Below are 8,101 nucleotides of genomic sequence, written 5' to 3'. Positions count from 1 at the left end.
AACATTGGCTGCAGTGGCTGGAGCTGATTTCAGATGCTGCCCACCAAGCTGCACAGGATGGGAGGAGCCAGCCCCCAGAACCCAGACAGTCCTGCTGAAGCAAGAAGAAAATATTCAGATAGACCCTTAGCAAAACTACTCCTCTCTCAACATAAGAAATGCATTAAAGACACCAGCAATAATCATTGTTTAAACAATGTTTAAATGTTCCTGATGTTTCCATGTTCCTGAAAGATGGGAGATTGCACAGAGGACAGGCTGACCTTCCCAAGGATGGCACAAACTGAATCCTGACACTCCCAACAAGTCAGAATGAACCAAGCTCCTTCACAGATTCCAGGAGGACAACCTCAGTGGAACCCCAGAAGCAGATCCTGGAGACAAGGGGGAAAGGAAGAACCTCTGCAAACTCATTGGGTCATTGGATCTTCACCCAACACTTTGTGATGCTCCCACTCCTCCAAGGGTGGACAGGAAATAAATACAAACTGGCTAACGTTGCTGCTTCTGAACAGACTACTGGGACCACAGCAATGAACTTTAATAGGATTAATGTACCTGTAGCTAATCATTGCATTGTTGGGTCCTACAAAAAGTGATTACTAAGGCTGGTGATGGGAAGCAGGGGATCAAAGGGTCTTTAAACAATACAGAGGAAAGGGGGGACACATGAGTGCCAACTGCCCAAGCAAGGGTCTCAGGGAGCCAGGGTCACCTGGAGAGCCACCCACATCTCTGCCCTCCCAATTGCTCCACCCCAGCCTCCTGGCCAGTCCAGCCATGGCCAGTGCCTGGTTGTGAGGTGGATTCTGGCCCCGTGTGACCACCTCCCTCCAGTTTTTCTACCTTGTTTGGACTCCCTCCATAACCATGTCCATCCTCTACATCTCTCCTCACCCAGATGCCTTCCTCAGCCTCAGAACTCTCAGCTGCTCGCTATGGGGAGGCTGGGGAGGGTCCTAGATGGGAAGAATGCACGTCTGCATCTGTCTCCAGCTGTCCCAGCAGGACTCCTTTTCCCCCACCCCACCTGCCAGCCTTCGAGCAGGGGCCTGGAGGGCTCTGGATGTGATGGGCCATGGCTGTGGCCCAGCTGCTGTGGCCAGCAGGCCTGGGGAGTTTGAGGGTAGTTGGGCAGCTGTTGTCATCCAATAGTGGGTCATTTATGTGGACACAAAGCTCATACCCACTGCCTGTGGGGCAACGCTGCCAGCCCTGGGACTCTAAAGCTCTGCCAAGGATCCCCAGGCCATGCTGGGGACACGGGGCAGCGTCCTGAGCCACTTGGAGGAGTGGCTTCAGCTGCACACCTACCTGGCTGGGGAGGCCCCCTCTCTGGCTGACCTGGCAGCTGTCACAGCCTTGCTGCTGCCTTTAGGGTAAGTCCTGGACCCCTCTGCCTGCCGGATCTGGGGTAATGTGAACTGGTTCATCATGTATGTCCGGCAGCCAGAATTCTAAGCTGTGCTGGGAGAAGTGGTTCTGTACTCAAGAGCCAGGCCTCTCTCTCAACATCCAGACCCCAACGTCACTGTGCCCCCAACGACTGCTGCTCAGCTCAAGAAAGAGGCAAAGAAACAGGAGAAGCTAGAGAAATTCCAACAGAAGATCCAACAGCAGCAGCCACCTCCAAGGAGAAGAAAACGAAATCAGAGAAGAGAGAGAAACAGGATCCTGGGGTCATTGCCTATGACCTCCCAACACCACCTGAGGAAAAGAAAGATGTCATGGGCACCATGCCCAACTCCTACAGCCCTCAGTATGTGGAGGATGCCTGGGACCCTTGGTGGGAGCAGCAGGTTCTTCAAGCTGGAGTACGGACATCCTAGCATGTCAGCACCAGATCTCTGAGGCATCGTCATGATGTGCATCCCACCGCCCAATGTGATAGGCTCCCTGCACTTGGGCCACGCACTCACCAATGTCATCCAGGACTCCCTGACTCGATGGCACCACATGCGTGGGGAGACCACCCTCTGGAATCCTGGCTGTGACCATGTGGACATTGCCACCCTGGTGGTGGTAGAGAAGTAACCATGGGCTGCGCAGGGGCTGAACCAGCACCTGCTGGGTGTGAAGCCTTTCTAGGGGAGGTCTGGAGGTGGAAGGAGGAGAAAGGTGACCGGACTTACCACCAGCTGAAGAAGCTTGCAGTTCCTTGGACTGGGATCGAGGCTGTTTCACCATGGACCCTAAGCTCTCAGCAGCTGTGACAGAGGCTTTTGTCCAACTCATGAGGAAGGCATCATCTACCACAGTGCCCACCTTGTCATCTGGTCTTGCACCCCGAACTCTGCCATCCCTGACACTGAAGTGGGTAAAAAGGTGGAGTTTGGGGTCTTCATGTCCTTTTCCTTTTCCTTCCTCCTCCAAGGAGGAGGTTGTGGTGGCAATGACTCAGAGCAATAACATGCTGGGAGATGTGGCCATAGCTGTGCACCCCAAAGGTCTCAGATACCAGCACCTGATGGGGAACAGTGCAATCCACCCCTTCCTGTCTTAGAGCCTCCCCATTGTCTTCAATGATTTTGTGGACATGGAATTTGGCACATGACCAGAATGACTATGAGGTTGGGCAGCAGCACAGACTGGTGGCCATCAGCATCATGGACTCTGCAAGGCTCTGGTCAACGTGCCCCTGACCTTCCTGGGCCTGCCCAGGCTTGCGGCCAGGAAGGTGGACAAACTGGTGGCACTAAAGGAGCAGGCACTGTTCCATCGCATCAAGGACAACCTCATGGTGGTGCCACTTTGCAACCATTCCAAGGACATGGTGGAGCCTCTGCTGTGGCCGCAGTGATACATGCTCTGTGGGGAGATGGCCCAGGCCACCAGTGCTGCTGTGACCTGGAGCAACCTCCTCATCATGCCTGAGGCCCATCAGTGGACGCGGCATGCTTGGATGGACAACATCCAGGACTGGTGCATTTCCCAGCCACCGTGGAAATTCCCCACCGTGGTGGGGCCATTGCATCCTAGCCTACTTCATAACCATCAAAAACCCAGCAGTACTCCCTGAGGAGGACCCCGATGGGTGGAACTGGGTGAGTGGACGCAGCAAGGCCGAGGCCTGGGAGAAGGCAGCCAAGGACTTTGGAGTGTCCCCTGTGTTGCTTTGCCTCCCATGGATTTGTTACCCCTTTTCACCTGGGTGACAGAGCCACCAAAGATTACTCAAAGCCCATCTCTTCTGAGCAGTGAGAAGCCCCAAAAAGGGGTTAATCTCCTGGAACCCTGAAGAGAGAGGCATTCCTTCCATTTTGGAAATTAACCCCGAATTGGGGTTTTCTTCCTGCATTTATTTTCCAGACCAAGAAGTTACAGGAAGAGAACATAGGTGGGGTTTTTGCTAAGTATAGTTTAACAAGTTTAACAACAGAAGCTGATAACATTCAGTAAAACAAGCAAAATGACATTCCACAATGCAATTTTCAAGAAGTTAAGTTGATCCACCAACAAAAGCCTGGTTCTAGCAAACATTCTCTTCTTATAGCAACTTCCCAGTATCGTTACATATCAATCAGTAACCTGTCTGTCCTTTGAGCCAGCAACCTTGTTGTGCTACAGCTCTTTATCTTACAACAGAGACTAGTCTGGGGAAAGTTTCCTGTTCCCTGCAAGGTCAACATTTTATACGTACTTTTAAGAAGCTAGGCCAAACCGGAAACTGTAAGGCTTTGGAAAAGCAGGCCCTATGAAATACATTTGCTGTATGTATACTCCACACCCTGACAAGATCATTCTCCAGCAAGATGAGGACATATTGGACACCTCGTTCTCTGGCCTCCTCTCCCTTCTCCATCTTGGGCTGGCCCAGCCAGTCAGAAGACCTGATGTGTTCCACCTGGGAACACTGATGGAGAGGGGCCACAACATCCTCTTCTTCTGGGTGGCCTGGATGGTCATGCTTGGCCTGAAGCTCACCATCAGGCTGCCCTTCAGAGAGGTCTACCTCCACGCCATCATGCAAGGTGCTCGCAGCAGGAAGATGAGCAAGTCTCTAGGCAATGTCATCGAACCCCTGGATGTCATCTATAGAGTCTCCCTGCAGGACCTCCACAACCAGTTACCGAATGGCAACCTGGGTCCCAGCAAGATGGAGAAAGCTAAAGAAGGGCAGAAGGTGGACTTGCCAGCAGGGATGCCTAAATGTGGCAACAATGCTCTCCGGTTTGGACTATGCGCCTACAAGTCCCAGGGTCATGATCAACGTGGATGTGAACCGGATATCACATTACTGCCACTTCTGCAACGAACTCTGGAATGCCACCAAATTTGCCCTCTGTGGCCTTGGGAAGAGCTTCGTGCCATCACCCACCTATAAGCCTAGAGGTCCCGAGAGCCTGGTGGACCGCTGGGTCTGCAGCCAGCTGAGGCCATGAGGCTCAGCCATGGCAGTTTCCAGACTTACTATTTCCCAGCTGTCACCACTGCCCAGTACAGCTTCTGGCTCTGTGAGCTCTGTGACATCTATTTGGAGTGCCCCAAACCTGAATGGGATGGACCAATGACAGCCAGGTTCACACACCAGACCCTCTACACCTGCCTGGATGTTGGCCTATGGCTGCTCTCACCCTTCTTGCCCTTCATGACTGATAAGCTGTTCCAGAGACTGCCCCAGCAGATGCCCCAAGCTCCCCCTAGCCTCTGCATTACCCCCTACCCAGACCCTCAGAATGCTCCTGGAAGGACCCTGAGACAGAAGCTGTCCTAGAGCTGGTGCTAAGCACCACACAAGCTGTGCGCTCCCTGCATGCCAATGACAACCTCACCTGGATCTGGCCCAACTGTTTCCTGGAAGTGACTGGTAAGGCCACAGGCACCCTGGCATCAGTAGTGTTGGGCTACATGCAGGCGCTGGCCAGTGTGGGTGTGGTGGCTGTTCTGGCCCTGGGGACTCCCATGCCACAGGGCCATGCTGTGACCCTGGCCTCTGACCACTGCTCCATCCACCTGCAGCTGCAGGGGCTACTGGACCTGGCCCAGGAGCTGGGCAACCTGCAGGCCAAGCAAGGCGAGGCGCAGCAGCAGACCCAGCATCTGCGGGAATGAGGGACTGCCTCGGTCTACCCTGTCAAGGTGTCCCTTGAAGTGCAGGAAGCAGATGAAGCCAAGCTCCAACAGAGAGAAGCAGAGCTCAGGAAGGTGGATGAGGCCATTGCCCTGTTTCAGAAGATGTTGTGATACATCCTACGCCAACCCTCATAACCCTCAGTGGTCCACTGTGAGGATGGCAGCAATAAAATATTTTGCCACAAACAAAATAAATAAATAAATACCAAGGACATGGTTCCACCTCACACCAATTAAATCATGACTGCCAGAAGAGGCCCAGGCATCAGAATTTTTCAAAGCTCCCAAATGATTCTAGTGCCCAGACATGGTTGGAAAATGCCAGCCTAGATGCAGGGCTGGGAAAACTGCGTCAGGCAAGGCACCCACGTGTTCATTCATCCATGCCATTTCCCTGAGTCCCACTGCTGCTAGTTGCTGGGCTAACTGCGGGTATCAGAAGAAGGAGTTTCACTCTCTGGACCCCCAGGTTCATGAAACTGATGGTCTACTCTCAGTGCCGTGAAGCCCTGGCCTCTGAGAACAAGGGTAGGTGTCAGCGGTCTGGGGATGCCATCTAGGACAAGAGTTCCCAGACTTTTGAAACTCACAGATGTGAAAAAAATTTAAATGAAGAAACTGATGATGCTAGTTGGTCAGCTTTTTATTTTTTACAAAAGGAATAGGGTGTTTTCTTTTAAAGAATTACCATTGATCATTAAAACCAATTCATAAAACAAATCTCATTTTAAGTCCTTTGGACTGTTGGACTGTTAGGAACCTTTGGAGTTAGGATAAAGCCTATCTATTTTTTCAGTTGCCTCCCCTCTTCCAGGGCCAAGAAGGACACGCATTTGGAATGGGCACTACAAAATCACTGGAAGAGCTGGAGGAGCAGGCTCTGGTCTAGGTGTCCAGGACTGATTTCCAGAACAATAAGAAGTAATCAGTTTCAGGAGATGCTACCCCTAAACCTGACACTAGAACTACTGAGTCAGTCCATGATATGGCCCAATGGTGTGAGCCAGAGATTAGAAACCAAAATCAAGAATCCCCTAGGCCAGCCCGTGGCTCACTCGGTAGAGTGTGGTGCTGATAACACCAAGGCCGTAGGTTCGGATCCTACATAGCGATGGCCGGTTTGCTTGCTCACTGGCTGAGCGTGGTGCTGACAACACCAAGCCAAGGGTTGAGATCCCCTTACCGGTCATCTTTAAAAAAAAAAAAAAAAAAGAATCCTCTGCCCCCACGGCTGTCCCCATTACCACTGCTCACCCAGGAGGCGGGACAGGACACTACACGGATACACGGCTGCCAACCCTTTCACTCCCATGCCCTCGCTTGCCAGCAGAGGGATCGGGAAGAAGGTCTGAGCCTCTGCCTCACTTGGTCCTCCAAATCCTGGGCAAGTGTCTCTAATTAGCAGACCCTGCATTGTATCCTGCACCCTAGCTACAAAGACATCTGGAAAATGTAGATTTCAGCTTTCTAGGCTCTGTACTATAGGAAGGCAGCCAGGGAGGATGGTGGAAAGGAGACTGAGCATGCCAATCCACAGCATTACTAGCCAATCCACAGAAATTACTAGTATTAGTTCTTTGTCTTACAGATAAGGAAACTGAGGTTTGGAAAGGTTAAATAATTTGCCCAAGGTAACACAGTAAATTAGTGGTGGAGCCAGGTTTCGAACCCAAGGGATCTGACTTCAGTGTTCACTCATAAAATGATCCCATTCAAGCAAGGACAGTTTACAACCTTAGACAACATATTATAAAAGAGATAAACTGTTTTTTAATGCAGAAAACTACAACATAAAATTTTATTTTTTGATATTGCACTATCAAAAAAAAATTGTCAATATGGGGCTCTAAATTCAGCAGAATTCCCTGAAGTAGAGTTTGAATATTTAAGAACTTTTCGAAATAGACATTGTATAAAATCCAGGTTCACATGTTGATGGAAATAGAAGGATGAAGCAACACTATTTTACTCAACCCAGAATATTCTGGAAGAACGGGGTGAAAGAGAGAAACTGCAACCCCTGGAGCACTAGCAGCTCATCCTGCCTTCTTGCAGGGCCATGAAGAAAGGCGGATAGAAAACTGTAAAACTACTAGAAGAAAACACAGGGGAAAAAAGCAACATGAAATTGGTCTGGGCAATGATTTCTTGGATATGACCCCAAAAGCACAGACAACAAAAGCAAAAATAATGGGACAAATGGGATTGCATCAAACTAAAAAGCTTCTACACAGCGAAGGAAACAATAATGTGAAGAGACAACCCAAAGATTGGGAGAAAATATTCATAAATTATACATCAAATAGGGGTTAATATCCAAAACACATAAGGATTTCAAACTACTCAATAACAAGAAAACATCTAACACTATTTTTTAAATGGGCAAAGGATCTGAATGGACATTTCTCAAAAGAAGACATACGCTTAGTTTCGGGGAGCTAAGCTTAGCTTTTCATGAGTGGTCTTAGCCGAGCATCTTTGCTAATTCAGAGTCAGGCATGCATGGAGGAGTAAATGGATGGTTAGATAAATGGATTAATCAATGGATGGGTGAATTGTTAGACAAATAATGCTGTAAGGAGAGAGGGACAGAAACAGAGAGAATAATCTTTAAACAGCAAGGCCAGAGCTGGAACAAACACTCTCTTTAGAACCGCTGGGAAGAAGAGTGTGGCTTCTGGAAGGCTACTGGGGTGGTCATTGAAGAGTATTCAAACTGGCAAAAGAAACAGCAACAATAACAAAAACATAGTCACCTAACTACTATAGGGCGAACAGAATAATTGTGAACCTCGGCAATTAGAAATAGAAGAGGAAACAAAATGGAAAGAAAGACCTATGAAAAACCTCAAGACATTTGTCTACTAGGTCCAAAGCAAAGTTCAAACCAGTCAATAATGCTCAAAAGAGAAGCCTGCGGCTGCAGGAAATCCTGCTAAAGTCACTGAGTCCCTGCCCTGCCTCACGGAGGTGAAGCTGTTTCTAAATTGCCCTTCCCAGAACAAATGCTCACCACAGCCCAGATCCC

The 8,101-nt window shown here is 49.8% G+C and overlaps 1 pseudogene; it reads left to right on the top strand.

Annotated features, from left to right (window-relative positions):
• The first annotated feature begins 870 nt into the window (after positions 1–870).
• LOC134389414 (valine--tRNA ligase-like) lies at positions 871–5,184 on the top strand (annotated as a pseudogene).
• Positions 5,185–8,101: the final 2,917 nt, after the last annotated feature.

This window comes from Cynocephalus volans, chromosome 10 (genome assembly GCF_027409185.1).
Source record: "Cynocephalus volans isolate mCynVol1 chromosome 10, mCynVol1.pri, whole genome shotgun sequence".
NCBI lineage: Eukaryota > Metazoa > Chordata > Mammalia > Dermoptera > Cynocephalidae > Cynocephalus > Cynocephalus volans.
The sequence above is the reverse complement of the archived record's forward strand: the minus strand, read 5'-3'. Positions and strand labels throughout refer to the sequence as shown.